This window comes from Eschrichtius robustus, chromosome 1 (genome assembly GCF_028021215.1).
Source record: "Eschrichtius robustus isolate mEscRob2 chromosome 1, mEscRob2.pri, whole genome shotgun sequence".
In the NCBI taxonomy this organism is placed as follows: Eukaryota; Metazoa; Chordata; class Mammalia; order Artiodactyla; family Eschrichtiidae; genus Eschrichtius; species Eschrichtius robustus.
In genome coordinates this window covers 98,631,242-98,658,444 of record NC_090824.1, presented here as the reverse complement: position 1 = coordinate 98,658,444, position 27,203 = coordinate 98,631,242, and positions in this window count along the sequence as shown.

The window sequence follows — 27,203 nt, the reverse complement described above, 5'->3', positions numbered from 1 at the left end:
CTCAGCTGATTTAAATGTTAATCTCATCCCAAAATACACTCATAGAAACACCCAGAATGTTTGGCCAGGTAGCTGGGCACCCCATGGGCCAGTCAAGTTGCCACATAAAATTAACCATCACAGAGGGCAATAGGGTGAGCAGAAAACTCCTAACTCTAGCTTTTGGAAGATTCCCCCCCAACAACATACAGCCCTGCCCTCTTATTTAGACTTCCCAGAGAGGGTGGTTCCACCTCCTAAGAGGCATTTTTGGAAATTTATGGAGGCATTTGTCACAACGATGGGGGTGGTGGTGCCACTGATACTTAGTGGACATGGGCAGAAATGTCAGATGTTCTACAGTGGTCAGGACAGTCCACACCACAAGGGACTATGTTGCTTGACTTTCAAACATCCCACTGGATGTTCATGTCTGTGAAAATCTTGTTCATAATTATCTGGGTCTAGCATCCAATTTCATTTTATATATAAACACAAAGGATTTTTTTTTTTTTTTTACAGTTTTAACATACATTCAATTTCTCAGGAGTGCAAGATTGAATGAAGGTGGTAAATTTTGTTCAGAATTTTTACTGAGGGTTGTTCACCATTCTGGAAAATAATATGAATGGCAATGCCAATCACTGTAGTTGAGTGGCCCTTAAAACACATGTGTATCTGTGTGCATTTATATCTATTGCATTCATGGTCATTCTGCATGTAGGTGCAGACATCCAGCTGCTCACTAGATCTTCCAGTTGTAGTTGTGTACACATTTTTTTTCAGGTATTGACATACTTATTATTTTACTTTAAAACTGCTTTTCTTTGTTTCTTGAATATAATGCAGTGAATGTATTAATTTTTCTGAAATTATGGATTTTAGAAGGGAAATTTTTTGTATAGGCAGATTGTTTTACCTCTGGTTTTCATTTGAGCATAACAAAGGGAGAATTACAAATGATTTGTTATAAAAAGAGCATTCGGTTTAATGTGACTGAGAGCCACTATTCCAAGTGAGCCAGTGTCCTGAAGAAATGCTCATCTGTCTGTCAGTCCCAAGCCTGGCCCCAGGGGGCCTGTGTACAGTGAGGAGACTGGGTCCCCAATAACTTTTTCTTCCACTTTAGGGTAACTTCAGAAATTAACGGATCCCTAGGCAAGTGGCTGATGTATCCTGCTCCTTAGTGTCACTGAGATATTACTTTGTTTAACCAAGGGATGGAAGGATCAAGAGGCTTTCTGCTTAGTTCCTCCCAGGAGCTTATAGGCTCCGCCTCCTCCATGAAGGCTGCCTGGATCAGTTCCACCTCAAGGAACCTCTCTCTCGCCTCTGCTGATCTTCCTACGCTTGCTCCCTCTTAACTTCTTCCCATGAGTTCATTTCCTATCATCTCCTCAAATGGACTGTAAATTTCTTGAGGGGAGAGGTTGATGTGTCCTGTGTCCTAAGCTGCTCATTAAGAATGTTGAATGAATGAATGAATGAGTGAATAAATGAATGGATATATCATGTGGAGGGAATACTGGATTGCTTTACTAACTTAATCCCAGTGTCTGTGGAAATCAAATAGAAAGGACTGTTTTGTGCTTTCTAAACAGCCAGCTCACCAGCTAACCCCCTAGTGCTGCCTTGGGCTTTAATCAGCAATTTAATGAGCCCTGGCACCTGATTCTAGAAGAAATGGAGAACAGCAATGAGCTCAAGCAGGAGAGAGCTGGGCTATCACCAGTGTGACATATGGCACCATGTAACACCTGCCAGCTTCCATTTAGGTTACTTTACTTCTAAATGTTAGAAGTGTTCATTCTTTTGAGATGCTAGATAATTAAGACCTTTTATTGACTGCCTGAAACCAAGAATCTGAGCCACTTTTGGATGATTAGGAGTGTATACAAAGTAGTTGGAGGTGTAGTGGGTGTAGGGAACACAGTTCTGGATTTGGATTCAAAAGACTGGCTTGATCCCTGACTTTTCCACCAACCAGCTGTATGGCCATGGACAAGCCAGTTCATATTTCCAGGTTATAAGTCTATGAGTCAATGAAATGCAGTAAACAACTATTTAAAGGAACTACACAGTGATGCATTGGCAGAGATAGATGTGCCATGAAGCAAAAGATGCTTAAGCTTTAAAGCCCCTCATTACACTGACCCTTCCCAAGGCCCTGTGCCTTTGAGTTTGAATGCTGTCACATGTACACTGTTCCTTTCTTTAGGTACTTCGCATAACTTAGACAATTCTGATAAAAAAAAAAAAATGAGTGAAAGTCTAGATACCTGGGATTTACTAGTTTAATATTAAACTTGAGCCACATTGTACATTTTTTTGTAGTTGAGAATTGTCCCAGCAAGAATTTTCTTACTGTAAGGTCCATGTCATGTTCCTATTAGTTTTGCTATAGTCTTATTTCTCGTTGTCCAGGAGTTCTGGACATTTGACTTAAATACTGCAGATGCACTTTTCCTCCTTTGTTTTCCTAGAAGAGCTTTGCCTCTGGCCTCTTGGAAGGGATGGCTGGGTTAGGTAAATTATGCATTGAGTTGACATCGTTCAGTAGAACAGATCCTTATTCCATAGCAACCTGATTTGGACACCTGCCTTAATCAAACTGAGAGAATTTGGGGGGACTCAGGAATTCTCTTAATTGTTGGGTAAGTATAAGAGACAAGCTCCATGGTTTAGCATCATATTGTTAGCCCAAGAAGACAGAGCAGAGAAAGCAGATGGTGAAGGAGGTGAACATCTTTAGGCTGAAATTTCTTACAAGCACCCACAAGGCATCTCTCCTCAGCTTGCTTTTCAGAACCACTATAAGGGCCTTGCAGCCTGGTTTGCATACCCACCCTGATCAAAGTGGGGACTGTTTATCTGGGCTTAGGAATTCTCTTAATTAGTTTTTCTTGTTTACTGGTATTTTATTCCCTTTTGCCTGAAGGAGAGAAAGAACTGTTTTCTTTGTTTATTCTTCCTGGTCACTTTCACCAAAAACGAGGTTACATCTCCACTTCTGACTTCAATTTGTGTCGAAGACGAGCCCCAGTGTTTTGTTATTGTTTTGCCTGTGACCTTTGTTTTCCCAGTATAATCACTTCCTCCTCAGAGTTACGACCCACTAGGATCCGTATGGCTAACGGTAAAAACTCCAGATCAGTGGACAGCTGAAATGGGTTTACAGTTAACATTTACTTTGCCTGTCTGAAACCTGCATTATCCATTTATGCTTTTACTCATTTAAGTTTAATTTCCACATGTTTGTTTGTTAGTTGGATTTAAATCCGCGTTTAGTTTTAAAACAGCTTTGAATTTGCCTTTTACCTTTTTGGCTCAGATTTACCTTTCAGTTTATATTATTTCCGTTTCACCCTCAACTAGCCATGAACCCCAGCTCTGATCAGTGTGACCTTGTCACCCAGCATGCATTACTTAATTTCTTCAGACTGGGGCTTAATAAACATGATGGTCCCTCTCTTTACAGTGTTTGAGTGTCCTATGAATTGGCTTTGTTTTATTCACTTTTGTTTCTGTTAGCATTTTTAGAACAATTTTCAAATTTATATGGGAGCACATTGTCATCATATGAGCCTAATGGTAATTAGGAATGGCTAGAATAAGTGCCAGCATAGTATTTATGATTTATAAATATTGATCTTGGGAAATGCTGAGAAATGTTTACATTTAAATAAGAAGAGTGTCTATCGTGTTGGGGGGTTGGAGGGCTGTCCTCTGAGAGGAGAATGTGGGAAGAGCCCAATTCTATGGGCTGCCTGGTTTTAAAATAGCACCAAGCTTGTCATTGTGCTGCCCAGTCTTCAAGGGGGCTGAGAGATGCTGTGAACAGAGCCAGAAGGGCCACATTTTTGTATAGGTTTAAAAAAAAAAAAGCAAGACCTCTGTCTCCTGGTTTTATGCATGACACAGACCCTCCTCCCTTCTGCCCTGTATGCCAGTCTCCTGCTGTCCTGTTACGGTTGGTGTCAGAAACCTTGCCTGTGGTGAAGTCCAGCCTGTGAGCTTCAGAGACTTGGAGTGTTTTCTTGTTGGGGGGAGGAATCCCTGCAGTGATTAGGAGGTGGAGAAGGGACAAAGCGTGGGGCAGTCTAGAATGGAAAGCACTGGCATCCTTCTCTCCCTCCCGCGTCTTCTCCGCAGGCCTTCTGAATGGCAGAGCTGAGACAGAGCTGACTTAGGGAGTGGGCTGCTTTCAGACACACTGGCAGAGGAGGTGGTGCAGGGTGCGGACATGTAGGTCTGTGCTGAACTTTACAGTTTGCAAGTGCTCTCACATGATCTCGTGGGGGTAGGTCAGAGGCTCCAGAACCATCTTATAGTCATAAAAATTGGATTTCAGAGTGGTTAAATGAATTTCCCAAGAGCACACAGTTTTTAAAGAAAGGGTAGAGCCAAACCCAAATCCAGAAATTTGGCATTGGAAGCCTCCCATGCCACAAAACATCTCCCTCTCTTGGTTCATCTTTGATGCCTCAAGTTCAACTGTTCAAAATTAATTTCTGTGGGAACGTAATGGATTTTTTTTTCTCCTATGAGACATCCATATTTCAATTCTTGAGGAAACCTTAAGCCTGAGCATGAGTTAGTCAGATGGCTCCTTCCCACTTGAGTGCAGACACTATAGAAGGAATTTCTCGTCAGGCAGGGAGGAGAGGGCTGGAGAAGCCAGGCATGGCGGGCAACTGCAGGCCACCCAAGGGCCTGGACTCTTGGGGTGGTGGGGCTGTGAGGACAGGTCCAAAGAAGGCAGCCCAGGAGGCCACTGGAAGAGTAAGCTTGGGAGGAGGGCAGAAGGTCAACTGCCTTCTTTTTACTGGGCCAGCTAAGGGCCTGTCCAGGGCCCTTGTGGTTCCAGCAGTCATTTGGTACAGCAGAAAACACTGAATTCCTTGGAGCCACTGAAAGGCTTTCATTCAAGCCTCAATGGCTTTCATTGGAGGCTTGAGAGTTTGGAAGCTCTGTGTAAGAAGCAGTTTAGGAACAGTTCAGCCAGAAGTGGGTTGTGTTCCCTGCAGACCTATATTTCTAGGAACTGCACTGTTTCCTAATGGGATCACTGGTTATGGACTCATGGAACTGAAAAAGACTCCAGAGCCAGAGTGGAAGAGAAACTTAGAGGTCCTGCTGTCTGGGACTTGCCCAAGGCCACATGGTAAGTTAGTTTCACCCCAAACTGTTGCAATCAAATGTACTCACAAAGACCTCAGGAGGGAGTTTGGGGAGGGAAGGTGGAAAACATGTTGTCAAACATTAGAGTATGACAAGTTCTCCTGAGAAAGTTCTCTATTCTACCAGGAATTTAAAAAGTGACAACTGAAGGGGGCCTACGATATATTTTTTTAAGCGGTTTGGTGGTGTTACTGACATTTGAGTATTTCTAGTTTGTTTTTACAGCTTGGGTGGTGAACAGCAACAAACTCTTACATCACACTTCTCTCTAAAAGCCAAAGCAGTTCCCTTCTGTAAATATAGTGTACAAAAAGAGAGAGGCATTTCCATATAGTAGCCCTCCGTATTAATTTTCCCTTTGCGCTTCCAAATCAGGCTAGGGGCTGCACAGTTCAGAGAAAGCCTCCATCTGTTCTGGGCAGATGAGGGGAAGAACACTGCCTGGCAAGCAGGCCGCCTTCCTCCGAAGAGGCCAGGGCCCTTAGAACTCACAGAGGAGCTCCCCCCGCCCCCGCCAGCAAGGCGGCAGGAAAGCGCTCGCACCTGTGCACTCAGTCCACCTCGAGTCCAGGAAGCAGCCCTGGCAGCCGCGGCGGGAAGGCCGCGCGTACAGGGGCATGGGAATGGTGCTGCATCTCTACCTTCTCACCTCGGGCACAAGGGAGGAACGTGCTCCCTGGCTTAGCTGCTGCTGTCAGGAATTTCAGTTATCAGGCTTCTTTTCTACACAGCGTTTCTCTCGGTGTAGTTCACAGGATGTTGTTGAATTCCCCTTTCCTTCTTTTCAGGGGGCTCCTCTCCGTGAGGGCCTAGGCCTCCCCCTTCTCAGGACAGGGTCCTTCCCGCCTGCACACTCTCTCATGGGCCTCCAGGGCCAGAGGATGAGTCCCCAGTGCTGTCCATCTGCTCTGTTTCCGTCTGCTCAGTCCAGTAGATGTTCACTGAGGACAGACTCTGGGTCAGGCCTGGCGCGTGTGGCAATGGAACTCTCTGCTGTCTGACCTTGTGGCGCCTACAGGCCAGTGAGGGAGACAGCTATGGGGTCACGAAGGGAGAGGGCTGAGAGGGACCTCAGGAGTGGGGTTGATGATGCAGATTCCATGTCTCCCCAGACTGAGGTATCTCTTGTCTTGTTGGGGCCACAGAGAGCTTCAAGAATTGCCAGTGTCCGTAAACAGAGACTCTGGGAATGTCCTTCTGTCTTTCCCACTCACTTGGCACCTGACCGTGTACTGTTTTGTACTGGGCTGTTGCTTACCTGTGTCTCTGAGTGCTTGCCTCAGCCAGATGACAAGCCTCTTCAGGTGGTGCCGCCGAATTCCATCTGCTTTCCCTAGCGCTTCCTCAGCCCAGGGCCGGGGTGGAGGCAAGTGCTCCCTCCACAGGTGTTTGGCAAACACACTTGTGCTGCGGGGAGTCAGACAGCTGGGACCTGGGGTAGGGCTCATGGCCAGTGGAGGCCTCAGGGGCTTGGCTGGCTTCCTTTGGCCCCCTTCTCCCCAGAGTGTGGCTCTTGACACAACCTGATTTGCTCCCATACTTAAGACCAACGGCTCATGACATAGTGGTGAGCAAGGAACCGGGCCACAGGCTGTGCCATCGCACAGAGGGGAAAGAGCATCTGACAGGGGGATCTAGGTTTGGACCTCAGGTCCTCCAGTGCTTGTTAACTTGGGTCTCCATGTCTGTAAAACGGGATGATGATGTCTAGCTCCTAGCCTTGTGAAGATTAAAAGTAAATGTGTGTGAAAAAATGACGAATGTTTGATTGTTGCTTCATGGCCTATAAGGGATTTCTCATCCCTGATCTCATTTCAACCTCATAGTAGAGCAGGCATTATTATCATTTCCATTTTACAGATGAAAAACCTGAGGTTCAGAGAGTGTCGACCTACTAGAGATCACACACTATTAAGAGGTAAACTAGGCCTGGAGCCTAGCCTGATTCTGGCCAACCTCTGTTGCTGCCTGTCTAAAAGGACAGCTAGTACATGTGCAGTGTGGTACAGGGTTTTAAAGTCCTCTTGTGCCCACCAGCTGCTTACTTTTCCTAGAGGAATGTATAAATGCAACATATTGCTATATATAAAATACTTAGGGCATGATTTTCATGAAACTGCTGCAGCCAATGAAGCAATGAACCTTTGGTAATCATGTGGATACAACTGCTCAACTGGCTATCACTTATTGGTGACAATGACAGGTTATGAGGATTGTGTAAAAACTGTTTGTAAGAATGTCTACAAGGTTTAATTATTATCCCTGGTGAGATATTTTGACTATGCTACAACATGTGAAAGTGTTTGTGAGACCTGTATGTGCTTCTGCATCTGATAGAATCTGCTTATATCTTCAGAAAACTTTGTTATGAACAAATTCAAAACAGAAATATAGATCAATGGAACAGGATAGAAAGCCCAGAAATAAACCCATGCACCTATGGTCAATTAATCTATAACAAAGGAGGCAAGACTACACAATGGAGAAAAGACATTCTCGTCAATAAATGGTGCTGGGAAAACTGGACAGCTACATATAAAAAAATGAAATTAGAACATTCTTCAACACGATACACAAAATAAACTCAAAGTGGATTAAAGACCTAAATGTAAGACTGGATACTATAAAACTCTTAGAGGAAAACATAGGCAGAACACTCTTTGACATAAATTACAGCAATATCTTTTTTGATCCGTCTCCTAGTGTAATGGAAATAAAAACAAAAATAAACAAATGGGACCTAATTAAACTCAAAAGCTTTTGCACAGCAAAGGAAACCATAAACAAAACAAAAAGACAACCCACAGGATGGGAGAAAATATTTGCAAATGAAGTGACTGACAAGGGATTAATCTCCAAAATTTACGAACAGCTCATGTAGTTCAACATCAAAAAAAACCCAAACAACCCAATCAAAAAATGAGCAGAAGACCAAAATAAACCTTTCTCCAAAGAAGACATACACATGGTCAAGAGGCACATGAAAAGATGCTCAACATTGCTAATTATTAGAGAAATGCAAATCAAAACTACAATGAGATATCACCTCACACCAGTCAGAATGGCCATCAACAAAAATCTACAAACAATAAATGCTGGAGAGGGTGTGGAGAAAAGTGACCCCCTCCTACACTGTTGGTGGGAATGTAAGTTGGTGCAGCCACTATGGAAAACACTATGGATGTTTTTTTAAGAAACTAAAAATAGAGCTACCGTATGATCCAGCAATCCCACTCCTGGGCATATATCTGGAGAAAATCATGGTTCAAAAGGATACATGCACCCCAATGTTCATTGCAGTGCTGTTTACAATAGCCAAGACATGGAAGCAACCTAAATGTCCATCGACAGATGAATGGATAAAGAAGATGTGGTACATACATACAATGGGATATTACTCAGCCACTAAAAAGAATGAAATAATGCCATTTGCAGCAACATGGATGGACCTGGAAGTTATCATACTAAGTGAAGTTAAGTCAGACAGAGAAAGACAAATATCATATGATATCACTAATATGTGGAATCTAATTAAAAATGAGGGCTTCCCTGGTGGCGCAGTGGTTAAGAATCCGTCTGCCAATGCAGGGGACACGGGTTCGAGCCCTGGTCTGGGAGGATCCCACATGCCGTGGAGCAATTGGGCCTGTGTGCCACAACTGCTGAGCCTGCGCTCTAGAGCCTGCGTGCTGCAGCTGCTGAGGCCCGTGCGCCTAGAGCCCATGCTCCGCAACAGGAGAAGCCACCGCAATGAGAAGCCCGCGCACCGCAACGAGGGGTGGCCCCCGCTCGCTGCAACTAGAGAAAGCCCACGCACAGCAACGAAGACCCAACGCATCCAAAAATACATAAATAAAATAAATAAGTTAAAAAAAAAAAAGATACAAATGAACTTACTTACAAAACAGAAACAGACTCACTGAACTTAGAGAATGAACTTATGGTTACCAGGAGGGAATGGTAGCGGGGAGGGACAGATTGGGAGTTTGGGATTGACATGTACACACTGCTATATTTAAAATAGATAACCAACAAGGACCTACTGTATAGCACAGGGACCTCTGCTCAATGCTCTGTAATAACCTAAATGGGAAAAGAATAAATACACGTACATGTATAACTGAATCACTTTGCTATACACCTGAAACTAACACAACGTTGTTAATCAACTATACTGCAATATAAAATAAAAATTTTTAAAAATAAAAAAGAGAAAACTTTGTTATGAACAAATTTAAATTACTCTTTCATGTCTGATTTCAGATATTTTAAGTGGTGCATCAGAGAATAGGAATGTTGATTATAATGTTTATAAGGAAATGGATGAATATTCTACTCATAACTACTAAAATCTGCTAGACTTAGGCTAAACCTGATATATCAAGTTATAATAAAATAAGGTGAACATATTCCATCTTTAGCATGATTAGGGGAGAGGGTGTAGGGGTGAGACTCCTAGGCTGAGCCTGGAAAGAAACAGCGACTGTTTGGCCAAAGGAAAGGGAAGTTGTGCAAGACAAGAATGGGGTGGACTGGTGATGGCCCAGGGCAAAGTCTGGCAAAGTGCTTGGCCCCTCGTACTTGGGCAGTGAATGCAGAGGGACCAAGATCCATCCATTGCCTTGAGCTCTGCAGGCTACTTCTCAGGGTGTTTCCTGTGGAATTTCCAGAAGAGAGCCAGGGTGGTCAGCTTAGAGGAATATGTGATTCATTTTGGAACACTGGACATAACACGTTACTGGAAAGATACACACTGGATGACCTGCACAGTGAAACTCAACTTTCCAAATGCTGGCAATGATAGGAGATTCAGTTCCAATGACCAGTTGTTTACTGAATGGATGCCAGTGCAAATCAGAACAAATGCATTCTAACCATGACAGTCACAGGAAGGACACAAAGAACGGAGTGTTCCTGATCCCATGAAACAGCTCACTGGAATCTGTGAACTCTAGAACCTAGAATGGGAGGACTCTTATATCCCTGCCCCATGACCAGCCAAGACTAAGAGCTCTGGGAGGCCTGAGGTCACAGAGGTCTGGGTATCTGTGGGCCCACTCTCTCCCCAGAAGATCCCTCACCCACATGGGGCCATGTGCAGAGCATGGGTGGTGTGACTACTGGATGGGAAGTCTGGCTCCTGACGGCAGGTGGAGTGAGCACAACTGGAATCTGGCAGGAGATCCTTGGCACTGGTCAACCCATCAAACGAGGTAAGTCCTTGGAGTCTGAGCAGGAACAGGAGACTATTCCATGCTCCGGCAGGGATTGGGAAGATGTTAGAATGTGGGGCTCAGAACAGGTATATGGAGTTGAACAAACATGGCTTTTTACCTCAACTTTGCCATCAACTGAGCAACACTGGGTAGGTGGCTTCATTTCTTTGAGCCTCTGTTTCTTCATCTTCATCTGTAAAATAGGGATGGGCATTATAACTTTCTTGTTAGGCCGTTGAGGGCAGTAAATTAGATAATGTATGTAGAGCACGCAGCACTGTGCCTGACACTTGGAGACTTACTACACAGTAAAGGAGTACCCTGGCCACAGCAGCCTCATGGGGGTGGCTAAGCAGGGACCCCAGAAAGGGTCCTCTGACTTAAAGGTAGGTCTGGATCCTAGACTTCTGGCAATTCCCAAAGCTTCCTCTTGGAGGTTTGGGGGTGATTGGAGGGGTGCACAGTCCAGTTACCTGGCTATGTCAAAGTATAAAATATCCATTCTTACTCTTTCTGCCCCAGATCCTTTCAAAGGCAGAACAGAACTGTGGGATGACTCTGGACTAAGTGTCAAGAGAATTGAGACTGATTCTGTCACTCCCTGGCTGGGTGACCTTGGACAAGTCCTGTAACCTAGGCATGGATTTCTTCATTTGAAAATTGGGGGAAAGGTCATCTGCTCTATTTGTCTGTCATAGGATCAAATCCAACCTCTTTAGCCTGGCATTCAGACTCCTTTCATTATATTCCCTGATCTCAGCTCCTGTAAATCCTCTTCATACCCACATGGACCTGCGAAGCTAAACCTTTCTTAGCCTTTCCTTCATACCCAGACAGAACCTTCTTGCCCAAATCTTGTGTGTCTAAACACCTTTGCATTCCCTACAGCATTTAGCACAGGGTCTTGCATAAAATAGATGATTATTTTATCGATTAGCATTAGGTTTGTTTACATGTGACAGGAAAATGAAAATAGTAGCTTAAACAAGATAGAAATTATTTCTCTCTCATGGAAAAGAGGTCCAACAGAAGTAGCCCAGGGCTGGGATGGTGGCTCCAGGTATCAGGGACCAATGCTCCTTCTGTCTTCCTGTTCCACCATTCTTAGCACATCATCTCATGGTACACTATGGCTGCCAAGTTCCAGACATCTCACTCTCATTCTCATTCAGCCAGCATAAAGGAGAGAAGAAAGAGCACAAAAGTTGTCTTCTCTCCCTTTAGGGAGACTTCCTGGATGCTACATGTGACTTCTGCTCATATCATCTTATTGGCTAGAACTTAGTCACATGGTCATTCTAGCCATAAGGGAGGCTGGGGAATATACTTTTTAACTGAGCATATTGCTATTTCTAATAAAATTGATAGGGAAAAGGGAGAGAAGAGATACTGATATACCCATATGGTTACCTCTGCCACAGTTATTAAAAGAATAAAAATTATGCAAATGCACTACCAAGTTTAAAGCCTCATACAATGGATGAGATTATGATTACAAAATACTTACCTTGTTCGAAATGGTACTGGTGTCCTGATCTTTAGGTTGGAAACAGCCCAATTCTTCTTCACCTCTGGTGGGAATGTGGTGACATGTTTTTTCATAGAATGACAATTCAGAGCTATAAGTGAAGATACATTTTGGCCCTTCTCCCTTACCACATTTTACGAATGAGGAAACTGAACTCCAGAGAGGCTAAGTAATTTGCCCATTGTCCCGTGACTAATGAAGGAGCTAGGACTAATACTTGAGTTTCTGGACTCTATCAAGGGTTTTTCTGCTCCTCTGTGATGAGTGGCCCATTCAGGTTCTGGAGGCCTTAAATTCTGTGGGTCTCCCAATCCTGGCTGGGGACGCTGCTTGTCCAGCTCCCCTGTAGGCAGATCTAGGTCACCATGTTGTCAGCTGCATCCCTGCTGGTGTGCAGTTCAAAAAGCCTTCCATCTGGAGAGAGGGAAACATCAAGAAATAGAGGAGCGTGCTATTTAAATAATGAGGCTTTTTTGCTCACAGCAAATAATTACCTCCTTTCCTTTGTACCTAGAATGCACAGGGTCCTGAACGAGGTCCTGAAAAGAAGCATAAGAAATGGTTGCTGCCCTTGAAGATGTGGATGTACAGATTCATTCTTCTTTTCATTCATTCATTAAAACATTATTTATTGAGCATCTACTAAATGTAGACACTAGGTGCAGCACTGGGGATACAACAGTGAACTGTAGAAGCAGACATGCTTCCTGCTCTGAAATCGCTTATAGTCCAGTGGAGGACAGAGACCAGTAAACAGGCAACTACAATATGGAATTAAAAGTGCCCTGATGGGAGGGGACAAGGTACTCCAGGTATGTCACCTGGACTAGGGTGTTGGGGGTAGGGTCAAGGCTTAGTGGGTGAGATAACATTGAAGTGGAGACCTGAAGACTGAGGATGTGTAGGCCAAGGGAGTGTTGTGTGAGGGGCACGGAGGGTGGAAAGGAAGAGTACTCCAGATAGAATGTCCAAAGGAGTGTGTGTGTGAGGAGCTGAGAAGGCTTTATCATGACCAGAGTGGGACAGGCCTTGGTGACCATGGTGGAAGAGAGGCGTGGGGAATGTTGAGAAATGTGACTGGAAAGGTGGGCAGGACTTTGAAAGGCCTGTTGGAGAGTTTATATTTTATCTTGAGGCTAGTGGGATAAAATGCTTGAGGCATATTTGTATTTTAGAAAGAGTCCTCTAGCCTCAGGGTAGAGAATGGATTGGAGGGGCAGGTCTAGATGTGGGGGGACCACTTAGGAGGCTGTTGCAGTGCTGGTGGCCTGAACCAGAAAAAGGCCCTGAGAGGTAGACAGAAGTTGATAGATTTGAGATATCGCTGAGAGGTACAACCGACAGTCTTTGGTGACTAGCTGGAAGCAAGGAACTAGAAAGACAGAGGAAACTAACATTCATAAGGAAAAATGTTAAAATAACACAGGCAGATGTTAAGAAACAAAGCCATGGAATACGAGCTATCCAGAAAGAAAACGGCGGCATGATCCGTGTGTTTTAAGGAAGGGATAATTGCTGTGGGCTGGAAAGATATACGAGGGCTTCCTGGAAGAGTTGAGATTGGAGCTGGGCCTTGTGTATGGGTAGGATTTTGGTGAATGGAGAGGACATCACAGGCTGAACAATGATGCAAGTAGGAGTACTGAGGCACAACGGTGTGTGACTTTTTAGCGGATGGTTTGGTTGTCGTTTTCTTGGGAAAGCCACAAAGAGCTGGTTCTCCAGGGGGTGCAACTAAAACTTCTGCTGAAAGGAGGGACTGGGGAGATGAATCTCATTGCTCTTTCAGAGTGGTACAGAGTTCTTCGTGTATCCCAAGGCCATTTGTGTTGGAACCTCAAGGGGTCTGTGGACCACTAGACAGCCCAGCATGACCAAAACCCCACAGATCTCAGCTTCCACCAGGAAAAAGACAAAAGGTCCTCCTTCCCCCAAAGGAATGCTTTTATGCTTGTGGGTCTCTTGCAGCGACCCAGGTCCCCATGTTTAGAGCTGCTATACCAGGGTGCTGCTTTACAATTTCTTGACCCCTGCAGAACCCTGCCTGGCAGCCTGCATTGTGAGTGAGGCCTGTGGACCCAGCAGAAAGACTTCTTGAGCCCAAGACTGTGGAAGACACAGCTGCGTAACTGGGCCTGTGGAGCAGCCTCTCTGGCCCTAGGGGGCAAGTGTCCTGCCAGGCATCATGCCCTGTCTGACCACCCTGCCCCACACCTCTGGGTACTGGCTCCAGCTGATGGCCCCCTGATCCCACGTTCTCTGGCTCAAAACCTGCTGGCATCTTCTGTCTTGGTCCAGCCTCCAGTCTCTGACATTGCCTCTGATCTAAGGACTGCTGCCATCTTCCCAGGGAGCCCTTTCTCGGGGCATTGGCCCCTGACAGCGACCTGTAAGGTAAATAATTATCACCTCCAATTGACCAGCAGCACCACTTAAGGAGCCACAGTGCCCTGGAGCTGTGCTGGACTCTTCATGCCTTCATTTCTAATGCTCACAATCCTTTTGCGAAGCACATGTTATCCCATCTTACCGAAGAAGAAACTGAGGGAGATTAAATGGCTATCCAAGGCCAACAAGCCAACTTGGCCACTGCCCTACACATCCTGTATGTGAGCCAGGGAAGTCTAGGAGATAATTTCAGCAGCATTGTGGTGCTAGGCACTTCGAAAATGTTACATTTTATCCTCACAAGGACTTAACAAGATAAGTACTACTAATCCCTTTTTACAAATGAGAAAACTGAGACTCAGAGAGGTTAAGTACTTATTCCAAGGTCACACAGCCAGGAAGTGGCAGAGGTGGGATCCAGACCTAAGTCTGTCACCAAAGCCTCCTCTCTCCACCTCTCCAGGTGCCTAAACAGGTGAGGGTCAAACCTCCTTTCCTGAATCAAGACTCCAATGCCCCGGTAGGAAAGCACAGTGATTCAGGGAAATAGTTACAGTGGAGTCATGCGCCCTGTCCTTTCCCAACCCACTCATGTGAGCCTTTAGAAGTTTTTATAGAGGGAAGAACCAGGACCAGAGATGAGCGAGGGCTTTGCATGGCACCACCCTACCACTCTGTTTTCTCAGTCCCTTCTGCCCTCTTCATGCCTCATGGACATGGTTCCTGGGGTTTGGGCCCACGGCCCCAGCTTACAGGACGCCTACCCTCTGCTCCTCCTACCCCCAGCCTCCTGTTCCAAGGCCAAGACTACTCAGCTTTGATTCAGGTTGAATGAGTCATTAAGGGTAAAACAAAGAAGAGAAGGCCTATTCCCTTGCCAGGGAATGAACCCACCCACATTTTGACTTCTTTTTGTTTTGAAATGATGACACTATGCACTGACTCAGAGTTATCACACTCAAAGAGACTACTTTCTATTTTTCTTGAAAATGGAGGCAATGTGTGAATAAATGAGCTGAAAATGGCTCATGCAGGGAGGGAAAGAAGACCTCTGGGCACATCAGTGCATCATGGAGGCTGAATGAATGTGCAGGAATGTGAGGGGACAGAATTCCTTGGTGGAGAGGAGAGCCAAGTGGAAGCAGATGTGAGGGCCATGCAGCAAAGCCCTTCAAAGCTCCTCAATGGCAAAACCTGAAGAAACAACCACCAGTCCCCAAGCCTACTTGACTTAAAGCCAAGCACGTTCACAGGCACTGGAGGGACGGAAGAGAAGACTTTTTCAAAAGAGCCTTCATACACAGGGTGTGGGGATGGAGAACTTTTCTGTGTCTAATACCAGAGAGCCTCTCCAGCCAAGCAGCCTGGCTGGAGGGCAAATGAGGGAATGTGAAAGGGACAGAGCATCTTGGAGCTGACTCTCAACACTGTGTTCTTCTCGGGAGGAATGAACTGAGAGGATCTAATCTACTACATCCTACCCTTCTAAAGTGGGGTAACTGGCCCTGCGCCCAGTAGCTGTAGCTCACAGCTTGGCTCTGGCATTGCCCAGGGCCTCTGGTTCTTGGTGGTGGGAAAAGAGGACAGAATTGGATGCCAGAACAGTTGGCGCTCTCTCCAGCTTAGTGCTGGATGGTCTGGGGTAAAATTCTCAACCTCTCTCAGACTATTTTCTCTGAGAAAACAGGAGGTGATTGCTCTCATCTACCTGGGAAGATAGTGGTTGGGAGGATGAAATGAGAAAATGCGTGAAATGAGAACTACTCTGTTAACTGTAAGATGCTACACAAGTGGTAGTTATTATCGTGTTTACAGACATAGGGGATTAATGTATTCTGACAGACGACATTACACTAGGAATCCAAGGCAATGAGGGCATTCCATTCCACTCCTTAGCATCTGAAAAATATGATGACATTTGAAATGAGTTTACTGGGAGCGAAAGTTTTCTATAGAGCTTCCTTTCCTTTGCAATAAATTCCAGGCTTCCCACGGTGCTTGAAGGTTTCTGTAGGAAGCTGCTGGGGAAAGCCAACCTCCATTTTGGTTCTGTGAGCATCTCCATTTCAGTCATTTGCACCATTACAAAAGGTGCAAAACTCTTGGCAGGATAATGGTCTCTTGTTTCATAGCATTAGGTTTTGATAAATAATGTTATAATTTTTTTAACAGAAAAAGTCTACATAGGAACTGGGAAGTCCCTGGTAAGTTTCTTGATATATTCTAAAAATAGACTTTTATAGATATAAAATGTGCAAACATTTCCTTCCATTCTGTGGGCTGTCTTTTCACTTTCTGGATAGCATTTTTGATGATAAAGTTTTTAACTTTGAGGAAATCCTATGTATCTATTTTTTTCTTTCATTGCTTGTACTTTCGTGTCAGATCTAAGAAACTATTACTAAATGTAAGGTGATAAAGATTTATTCCCTTGGTTTATTTGAGAGATTATAGAGACATCCCTCGGTATCCACTTTGCTAGGGTTTAGGTCTGTGGTCAGAGTCAGTGTCAGGACTTAGGGGTCAGGGTTAGGGTTAGGATTATGGTCAGGGTTGGAGAGTCAGGATAGAGAGTGATGGTTAAAGGGTCAGGGTCAGAGATTAGAGTTTAGGTGTCAGGATCGAGGGTCTAGAGTCCAAGGTTAGGGTTGTTAGGTTTAGGGTTATAGGTTAGGGGTTAGGGTTATAGGCTGTGGTGTTAGGGTTAGATTTAGGTTTAAGCATAACCCACCCTCATTCCCCCTTCTCCTTCTCTGAGGCTTCCAGGATGGACATTATTCTCCTAGTAATTCCAACATTATCATATCTTTTCCTTGATAACTGGTCAGATTTTTCTGCTTCTTATCACATTGGATAATTTTAGATTCTAACCTGCACATTTTGTATGGTATGTAATGAGACTCTGGGTCCTCTTAAAATCAGTACAAAGTGACAAGACAAAAAAAAAAAATAAGAACTACCCTCATACTCTTTACATAACAGGGTTATGTGAATTTTTCTGAGTTCCTCTATCCAGAGTTATAGGTTTTCTCTCAGGGATTTTAGGTACCTGAGCTGCTAGCATGGTGGCAGTGCAGTCTGGGGGCTACCTATGGCCTTAAAGCTGAACTAAAAGATAAAAAATATGAGAAAAAAGAACAGGGTTTTGTCCCCACTCTCTGGCTTGTAGGGTCCAATCTTCCAGGTCATTTGGCCAGAAAAATGGGCTGTTTCTTGGAGTTGTTGCTGTACATGACTGCCATGCAGTTTCATAACTCTGTATAGTAGTCACGGACAGGTCAAATCCAGGAGAAAAATCCCAGGAAACTTGCTGCTACCATATTGGTCATTCATCATATTTTGATTTTTTTCCCCAATCCCCCTGCTTTATTTACTGTTCAAAGTCCTCAGTTACTTGTCTTTGTTGTTGTTGTTGTTGTTCAGAGTGTTTAGTTGTAATCAGTGGGAGAGACAGAGTGCAGCATGCCTCCTCCATTTGGTTGGAACCAGAAGTCTAGCAACACACTTGGAATCCTTCTCTTTTGGTTGGTGCTCCCCAAAGTGTTACTGGCAGCAGCCCACTGATAGAACCTGTGTTTGGGGATCCTATATACCCTGGTCTGGTGGTGCCAGCTCCCAGGAGTCTATGGCTCCAAGTTTTCTGCCTTATTTGGGTAGATACTTGATATAGATGTTCACTCAGCAAAGATGTATTGTATGCCCCTATGTGCTATATCCTGGGGATACAAAAATGGCTAAAATATGGTCCCTGCCCTCAATGAGCTCACAGTCCAGTAGAATAACAGGAATTTGGACTAGAAATTTAGGACCCAAGCTTGAGATCTTTCTCGAGGTCTCTTGTGAGCCCCCAAACCACAACACATTGTCAGAGAGCATTTCTCAGCCCAGTTCTGGGGATTTGTCTTTCTAGAAAACATCTATATTGCCTCTCTCCTCTGAGGGCAACAAACCACAAAGCACTTCTACCAAACAGTATATAAAGTACTACTTTTAGTTTTGTGAACTCTACAAAATGCCAAGATTACTCTGTGTAGCAGTCTTCTTGCCCACCTACTATATATAGTCTTAGAGAACACAACCTGGTTTGGGGTTCCAGAACTCAAAAGGGAAGTGAAGACATTGGAGAGCGTCCAGAGTGGCACTTGAGGTGGAAAAAGAATGGGATCTGATATTTAAAAAAATAAGAGTGGGAGAAGCTGAGGCCACCTGCCACGGAGATAATCCTTCATAAGGGAGATAAACTATCTCCCTCACTCCACCTCTGCGGCCTTTTCTATTTGAAAGCATTTACCTTCTCTTTCTACATCAAAGTAAGGCCAGAGTGTTGAATCTGGGAAAGGAGATAAAAATGGGAGGAAGAACAGGGGTCAGCCATTTAACTAGCACAAGTAGGTGCCATAAGTCGGCAAGGGTGCTCTGTGTGTCAATTGTCTTGCCATTCTCACCACAATCCAGCAAGACTTTGTGATAAGCGTTGTGGTTCCTATGGTACATAAGGAGACTGCGACTCAAAGGGTGACATGATTTTCTCAAGGTCTTAAGAGCAACACATAGACTAGAACCCAGGTCTCCTGAGTATGGGTTCTGTTTTCTCCACTGCATCAGCATCTAAGACTTTAGGGTCTAACTATGTTCCCTTCTCATACCACTAGAGCCACAGCAGTCTGCTGTGTGACAAGTGTGTCATTTTGAGGAGGACTTTGGGGAAAAGAGACCCTGCCCCTGACAATGGGATCTGGAGGCTCACAAGAGAGGAAGAAGTCCACTAGGAAGCCAGGTCCCAGGTTCTCCAGAACCTAGATCTCCTTTGATCATAATTCAAGTAAGTGTTAATCCCCCTCTCTAAAAAAATACAATAATCAGAAACTGATCATGATACAAAGGACGAAAAGCTAAGTTAAGGGAGGGATCATTTTCCAAGACACTTTCCTCTGACCAGGAGGGTGATCTGGGGATAGAAGACTGTCCCCCATTACTCAGAAGCAGCAGAGGAGCAGGGTTATCCCTCCTAGTTCCCCCCCTGCCTCAATGCTGGCCCTGGCTCAGAGGGGAGCTAAGAGCTTTGAGGTGGAAGGCTTCTCTCCTTCCTAACTGGTCAGTGAGGAACAGCTTCTCCTCCTGCTCCAGGAGGGTCAGGGCTACCTGCACGTTGCATTGCAGACCAGACAGGGCTTCTCCTTGCCCATCTCCCTTCTGGCTCCTTTTCTCTCACCATCTCATGCCCTCTTTATAATTTAATAACAAGGAGAAAAGAAATGAACATTGATTGAGCTGCAACTGTAGCAGGCACTGTGCTAAGCACTTTACACTCATTAGTTTCTAGCAGAGGACCTAGTACACTGTTGGTGCTCAGTAGTTAATTAGCTCTTACCCTTCGTGTCTCCATCCTTCATTTCACTAGAATCCAGGTATGAGGCACTGGGTGACTGCGTTCAGTTTCATGACTGCTGAAGAGTAGAGACAAGAACAATATCAAAATGGCAGCGGTGGAAATGAGACTAGCATTAGGATGAATCACACACATTTCTCGAGGAGGAAACTGAGGCAACCCAGAAACTGACAGCTTAGCAGGGAGCCAAGTAAGAAGATATGTGGAAGCCTATGGAAACTTGGGGCCCAAGCAGCATCTCTTAGCATCAATTTGCACCCAAAAAGCGTCTTTAAAAGTTGGCTCACACTTGCCCCAGAGCAAGCAGCCTTTTACACCATTACAATGCTCTGTTCCAGATATGACTATTTTTAATCCCTGTAGTTCTCAATTAGTCATGAGCTAATTCTGTAAAAACGTCAGAGTAAGACCACATATGATTATATTTCTCTGGAAAGAGAAAGGAGGATTGCCTGAGAGCACTGGACCGCACCAAAATACAGGGTCCCAGCCAAAACCTTTGAAGGCTTGTGACGTCAACAGATTCCCTAAAGAGCTACCATGTCCTTTTGATTTTTTTGTGTATTATATTTTGAATGCCATCTTCTCCTCTCCTTGCCACTGCCTTGGCTGGGTCCTTGTCACTTTCACCGTAAACTCCCAACAGTCTCCCTGCCACCAATCCAGACAAACACAACCAACCATGGATTTTCATAAAACATTTGCTTTTGATGGATCCAAACAACTTTAGTGGCTTTCCACTGCATACAGGAAAGATCTAGACTCAATAATCAAAACCTTCCACAGCTGCCTGCTTTTCCAAACATCTCTACTTCCTGCTGTGAATTCCACCTTCAACACAACTGGTTCACTTACTGCTACACAAATATGCCTAGATTCCTCCAACCTTCCCAACTTTTTCCTGCCCCATGCCAGCACCCCACCCCCCTTCTCAGTCCTCATCACTGATGGGAGATTACCCTTCCTTCAAATATGGGCTCAAGGCTAGTCACCTGGTCTCTAGGCAACTTCTCCCTCCTCTGCAATTGCACCTTTGTCTGGACTCCTCGTGCCACATATAATTATCCTGTATTGTTATGTCTGTAATTTGTTTCCATGTGGGGATGTGACAGCAGCACTGTGCCATACTTTTCTCACAAAATAGGCACTTAATATTCTATTGCATAATCTACTAGAGCTTTGAAATTTCATTTAAAGATAACTTTATCATTTTAAATGTTTTATTGTTTTTAGTGGAGACTTAGGGCCCTTGAGATGGTAGAAGAAAAAGAGATGGAGGGTTTTCTTTTTAAAGCTATTTGTCCTTCCTGTGCGTATTATATAACCTCTAATTATGTCCAATATTAAAGAAATAGTCCATCTGAACCCTTTAAAATGATTCAAATATTGAAATGATTCACCAGTTCAAAAGAAACTGGAGTGACCCTTGCAAAATTTTTTTTAAAAAGAAGAAAGAAAAAACAAATATTGGCTCTTCTGGGGGAAAAAATAAAATGGCTGTGCTTTTTTTTTTTTTCAATATTCTAAAAGAATTGAAAATGCACCACAAGATGGTGGAGCTTGTTTTTGTGCCTTCGGTAGCAAGTAACAACATGAAAGAAAGTTCTAGGAAACGACTAAATTTCAGGGAAGAAACTTGCCATGTTTCAAGGGACAAAAGTGAAGGATTTGCCTTTGACGGAAACCCACTGTTGACACCTCCCCAGAGTGTAAATTTCATCTGCGGATTCTCTTCTCTATGCCAGTCTCCTGTTGGGTGGGAGAACTCACAGACCTGTAGCCAGCACCACTCCCCTGAGCATTCCTCTTGAGAAGGAAAGACATGGATTTAATCCCTACCGTGGGGATCCTTAGGAGGAGGGCAAGTCTTCTTTGCTTGATTTTATATTTCAGCACCTCTCACTGAATGACTCCAGCTGGCCAGGATGCTCTCTTGCTTCCGAGCTTCTCAAAGGACTCCAGATCTTACACCCTCTGTCCTCAACATTTACTCCCTCCTTTACTGACTGTACTAGTTTTCTATTGCTATGTAACAAATTACCACAAACTTGGTGGCTTAAAACAATATAAATGTATCTCACGTGGGCCTGGAGTCCAAGTATGGGTTAGCTGGGTCCACTGCTCAGACTGAAATCAAGGTGTTGGCTGGGGCTGCAGTCTCATCTGAGGCTTAGGGCTCTCTTCCAAGCTCACTGCTTGTTGGGAGAAGTCAGTTCCAGCTCCTAGAGGCCACCTGCCATTCCCTGTCATGTGGCCCTCTCCACAACACGGCACATTGCTTCTTCAAGGTCAACAGAAGAGCATCTCTGCTGCTTGAAATCATTCTGACTTCTCTGAAGGCCTGAACTCTTTTAAAGGGTTCACCTGGTTAGTTCAGGACCACCCAGAGTAATCTCCCTTTAAATTATCTCAAAGTCACCTGATTAGGGTCATTGATTTCATTTACAAATCCCTTTTGCTATATAAGGTAACAATCACGAGAGTGAAATTACATCATATTCGTAAGTCCTGCTCATTCTCAAGGGGTGGGGGCTTACACAGCCATGTGAACCAGGGGGCTGGAATCTTGGGGGCCACCTTAGAATTCCGCCTACCACATCTCCTTCCCTCCTGTCCTAGGTCAATGTGGCTCAGTCTTCCATTTCACATTTTGGCAGAATAAGATCCAGATAACTGTCATTCCCGAGTCTTTCTCTTGATGTGGTCCGCCTTGGCTTTCCTCTCTGGTTCATCACCTCCCAGCTCCTCTCTCATAGCCGCTTCCGCAGTGTGCCTGGTGAATCAATGCAAGTGTCCCCTTCTTTGTGACCGCCTTCCCTTTTTTCTTCCCCATCACCTTCACCCAAGCAGAATTGGGAGCTGTGCTAACATCCTGGATGGACCTCTGTGACCGCAGTCATTTGTCATACTGTGACCTTGGCACAACTGCCTCTCCTCTTGGTCGTGTGTCTCTTCATGGCAGGGATCTGTCATGTCCATTCCGTCACCTCAGGGCCAAAGACATGTACCAGGTGCTCAGTAAAGGTTGGATCAATGAATGGAAGGTCCAGCAGCAGGCCAGCAGAGAGTATGTGGGGACACAGAGGGAGTCGTCAGCTGGCCCAGAGCACGGGGGTGTCAAGGCAGCAGTGGAGGCCAGTGAGCAGCACTCACTGTGTTCACATGTTAAGTTTGTATTGGCTGAATTTGTTTTTGAGACAGTCCTAGCCATATGACTGTTTTCCCTGCTAGCTGAGTTTCCCTGCTAGCCATATGACATAGGTTATGCCCTCACAATTCTATTCTTAGGAATCTTCCAAAATCACATTTTCCTATAATGCATTGAAGAGTTGATACTCATGGGTGATGTCCTACATTGAAAGGAAGAGAAGCAGCCAAGGGGGGGGGCGGCGGTAGTAAACTATCTATTTTGAAGTGCAACCCTAAAGTTTACCTTGTAGAGTTTATGCTCATGCATCTTTTTAAAAATAAATTTAAAACCTTGAATATTATGCTAAGAATTTTCTCTTGAAGGAAACAGAGGTATTGTCATGTCACTGGGAATTCCATGGCTTATGGAGATTCTCTTGGAAGACTTTCTAAGAGTGATAACTCCATCCTGTCCAATCTACTTTTCTTCTTTCAAAACAAAAAAATTAACTATCAAAGTAATATTTGGAAAATGCATAAAATTTAAAGAAAATAAACATCCCTCATCATCTCACTATCCACTGAAAACCATTTTAACATGACTTGGGATGGAAAAAAATAGGGAGAGAGTTTTACTCCTGCAAAGGACTGCTGTCTCCCTTCAAGATTTTGCAGCAATCATTGGCTTAGTGATAGTGGGTGGAGGAGAAGCGTAAGTCATGTAAAGTTGACTTTATTTGGCAAGATTTACTGCCTGGCTGGCAGCTAAAGGGAGAAGAACGGGGAGAAAGCAAAGGTTTCCACAACACCCCCAAGACAAGGGATACACTTATGCAAACCTAGCACCAGGGAGAGGGCCAAGTGGGAAGTTCAACTCAACATTTATTGAGCCCTCAATATATCTCCCAATCCAGAAAAGCAATGAAGATGTTAATCTTTGAAATCACTAACTGAATAAAATGTCAATATTTATTTTAAACAAAGTTGCCTGTAGAGCACACTGCAGGTTTCTAACAACCTTCTCCTCCTCCATCCTGTACTTCCCACCCCCCCCCCACCCCGGCCTTATATTTCTGGACTTCTCTGCTGTAATTGATGAACTTGGAAGGGCTGGAAGCTCTGCTCCTATTACTATATTGTCAGCCTGCAACACTTTCCATTTGGAGACCCTGCTGCATCCTGATCCCTGCCCTTTCCCTCACACTTGCTGCTTTGCAAGATCCATTCACACCTGTGACCCTAGGTCCTGCTTCTCCACTCTCAGCCTGGGAACTTCAGGTTCCTAGGGGACATTTCTTCTTACTGACCCACCAGCACATGCAACTGCAACTCCAAGTTGAATTTGTCATGACGTGTCCCTTCAGCTTGGCCCCTCTCTCCCCTCCCACTGCCTCCTGCCCTTTAACAAGCTCCACTTGTCAGTCTCTTAGAAGGGCCCTCTCTTCAGTCATTGGCCATTCCCTGTGCACACACAACCTGCTGTTTTCACCTCCTTGTCTTTGCTCAGCCTGTTTCCACCACCAGGGAGGCAGATACTTCAAAACTCCTTCCTTTCAGAAACTTCTTTCCAGAAACTCTGCCTACCAAAATCCATCTGTATCTCCTACTTGGCACCTCCAAGTGCTCAGGTATTTGGGGTGGGCTCTGTGTTTTACATGTCTGTGTTGTTGCTATTCTTGACTTATTGGTAATGACAATACTAAGAATGATTACTATTAATTTAAGGGCTGCTAAGAGCCAGGACATATATCTTTCTAAAAGGCATAGACATAAAGAGAAGGAAAGCCACTCAGAATACTAAGGGGGGAGTCATTGGGAAGTGAAGGTTCACACCCTTACCTCCTTCAACCCTCCTCCCACTTCCCCTCTCCCAGCCCTCCCTTCAGTGCAGAGACTTCTGGGAACAGCAACATTCTAAGCTGTTAACAGCTGAAGCCTTCCCAGAGGCTTCTGTCCCACAGTGACAGTTGGCTGAAGACAGTGAAACAGAGAGGTCCTTTAGGAACGGTTGGGGGTGAGAAGGGGAGGGGAGGGGTAAGGACCAGCCTTAGGAAGAAGTAGACTCCAGGCCCGAGTTCCTCCTAACCTACTGGCATAGCACATTGTGCCATGGTTAGAGCCTCACTCCTTCCTTAGCCGTTTCTGCATGCCTCAGAAAGGGTTCACTGAGCTCAGCCTGCAGGGGACCCAGAGATGAATCAGACATGGATCCTGCCCTCGAGGAGCTTACTGTCTAGTGGTAGAAAATACCAAGTACCATAGCAAAGCCCATTCCAAGGGTCATGGGGCTTCAGAAGAGAGAAAGATGCAGGCTGGACATCAAGGAAGGGCTGCCAGAGGAGGTCGCATTTGAGCTGGACCTAGGAGGCTGAGAGGGAACTTTCCACAGGCAGAGATTGGAGGTGGTGCTAGTTATGGTGACGGACACCTTCAGTCCAAGACTGTGATCTGTAGGGGGGGATAGCTGGAGAAAGGTGAGAAAGAGGCCAGGAGACTCTGGGCATATTCTCTAGAAAGAGAACACCAAGGATGACACTGTGCCTCCTTTAACATTTTGCCCAATACTGCCCAGAGGAAAATAGGTTGTTGTTTATAGGGAGTAATGGTTAAAAGTTGAGAACTCAGGGTTGGAATGACAAGTGCTCTCTGAGGGTGGTTAGGCTGACCCTCAGCACCGTTATCCTATGTGTCTGTGATTTGGAAGGGGAGCCAGTGACATACCTTTGGGCCTAGACAAGGTCTCTCCATCAGTGAACGCCCTCAGGTGAGCAATGATGCTTCACAGTAGAATGGGAGATGGGACCCCAAAGAGTGAAGATGCTCAGGACTGTTCATTTGAATTTGCAAGAGTGTCAGGTCCATGTTTAGCTCATGTCTGCCAGCAGAAACAGTATGGGCACATGTTTTGAAAAGTGTAGGCAGATAGAAGTGAGAAAAGGACTGGAACTGACCCAAGGTGGGGAGAAGATGGCAATGAGTTGCTTGATGTGAACAAAAAAAAGTCAAGAAGGGGCAACAGGATGATAATAAAATACAAAAGGGGAAATGTATTTAAGAAGTCTATACTTTAAATATTTAATCCAGTTTTCCTTTTCCCCTTTGTTGCCGTTTTAGAATTGTAGCTCTACCATTTTGTGGAGATTACAGAAGGGATCTTGTAAAAATTTTTCTTTGGCAGGGAAATTGTTACCCAAATTTTACTCTTTTAAAAATGTTTATACAACTTTCAAGAACAATTTTTGCTTAATCTTTGGCGGCACCGCACCCTTTGGGCTTTTGTTTTTAAGCCCAACCATAACCAGTATTTCTCCAGGATTCTAGTCATTCTCAGTGGGCTGAATTTAGCCAGCAGTAACCCTAGCCTTGGAAAGACAAAGCAACCCAAGGATACTTTATGGAAAAGAAACTGGCAGATAAATCAGGTCTAGACAATCAAAGGATAAAGAGCAGAAGACTCAGGCCTGAGAGAGCAGAATCATGTCTTGGATGGCCAGAAAAGAAAAGGAAGGAAGGCACGGTGGGTTAGCAAGAGTAGGGTCAGCATGCAGGCCTGTGGCCCTGATCCTGAGAAGCCTCAGGAGTGGCAAGGGGACATTCATTCTCTGCTCGACCTTTTATACACCTAGCTCAGTGGGAGGAGCCTTGGCCTTGGAGGTGTAGCCCCTGCACCCAGAATTAGGTGAATCCTGCCTCTGGTCAACTCAGGACCAGAAAGGCTAAACTGACCTAATTTGGAAAGGATGCTTTGTGCCCCCTCAGGTGCATGCTCAGTGGCTGCCCTTCTAGGGTGGGAACTATAGAATAGTGCAAATAACCTCAGGGTATCAGAGGGGAGGACGCAAATGACAAGGGGCAACATGGCCAAGTCCAGTGTGAGAAATTGCCTTTGGGAATTTCCCCACATTGGTATTCTTTCAGCCTCCAAACTCAGTCCTGAGTCTTTCCAGCCTCTGTCTGCCTTGTAGTTTGCCTCCAAAGTCCAGCTTTCCTATGCCCGTTTTAAGCCCAAGCAAAGTACCTCTTCAACCCTTAATGTGGCAGGTCTCTTTGGATCTGATTTCTCTTCTGACAGCCATCCCCACCTGCCCCTGGTCTGACTCCGTTATCTTCCTTAGGGAGGTGGTTTCCTTTCTTAGCTTTCTGTTCACTTCTCTTCGCCTCTTTCTCCTTCCTGCTGTTTCTCTGATCACACTTTGCTGGCCTTCAATCATATTGGTGTCCAATTCAGTCTGTCCCCTACTATTGTTTTCTGTTTCTAGGGGTGGTGATTTTCCTAAAGGGAATGTCCTTCTTATTATATTTTTTAAACAAATAAAAAACCAGTTACACTAACAGGGAGCCCTGATCATTTGATACACTAAAAAGGCACAGAAGATGGATATAATTCAGGGGA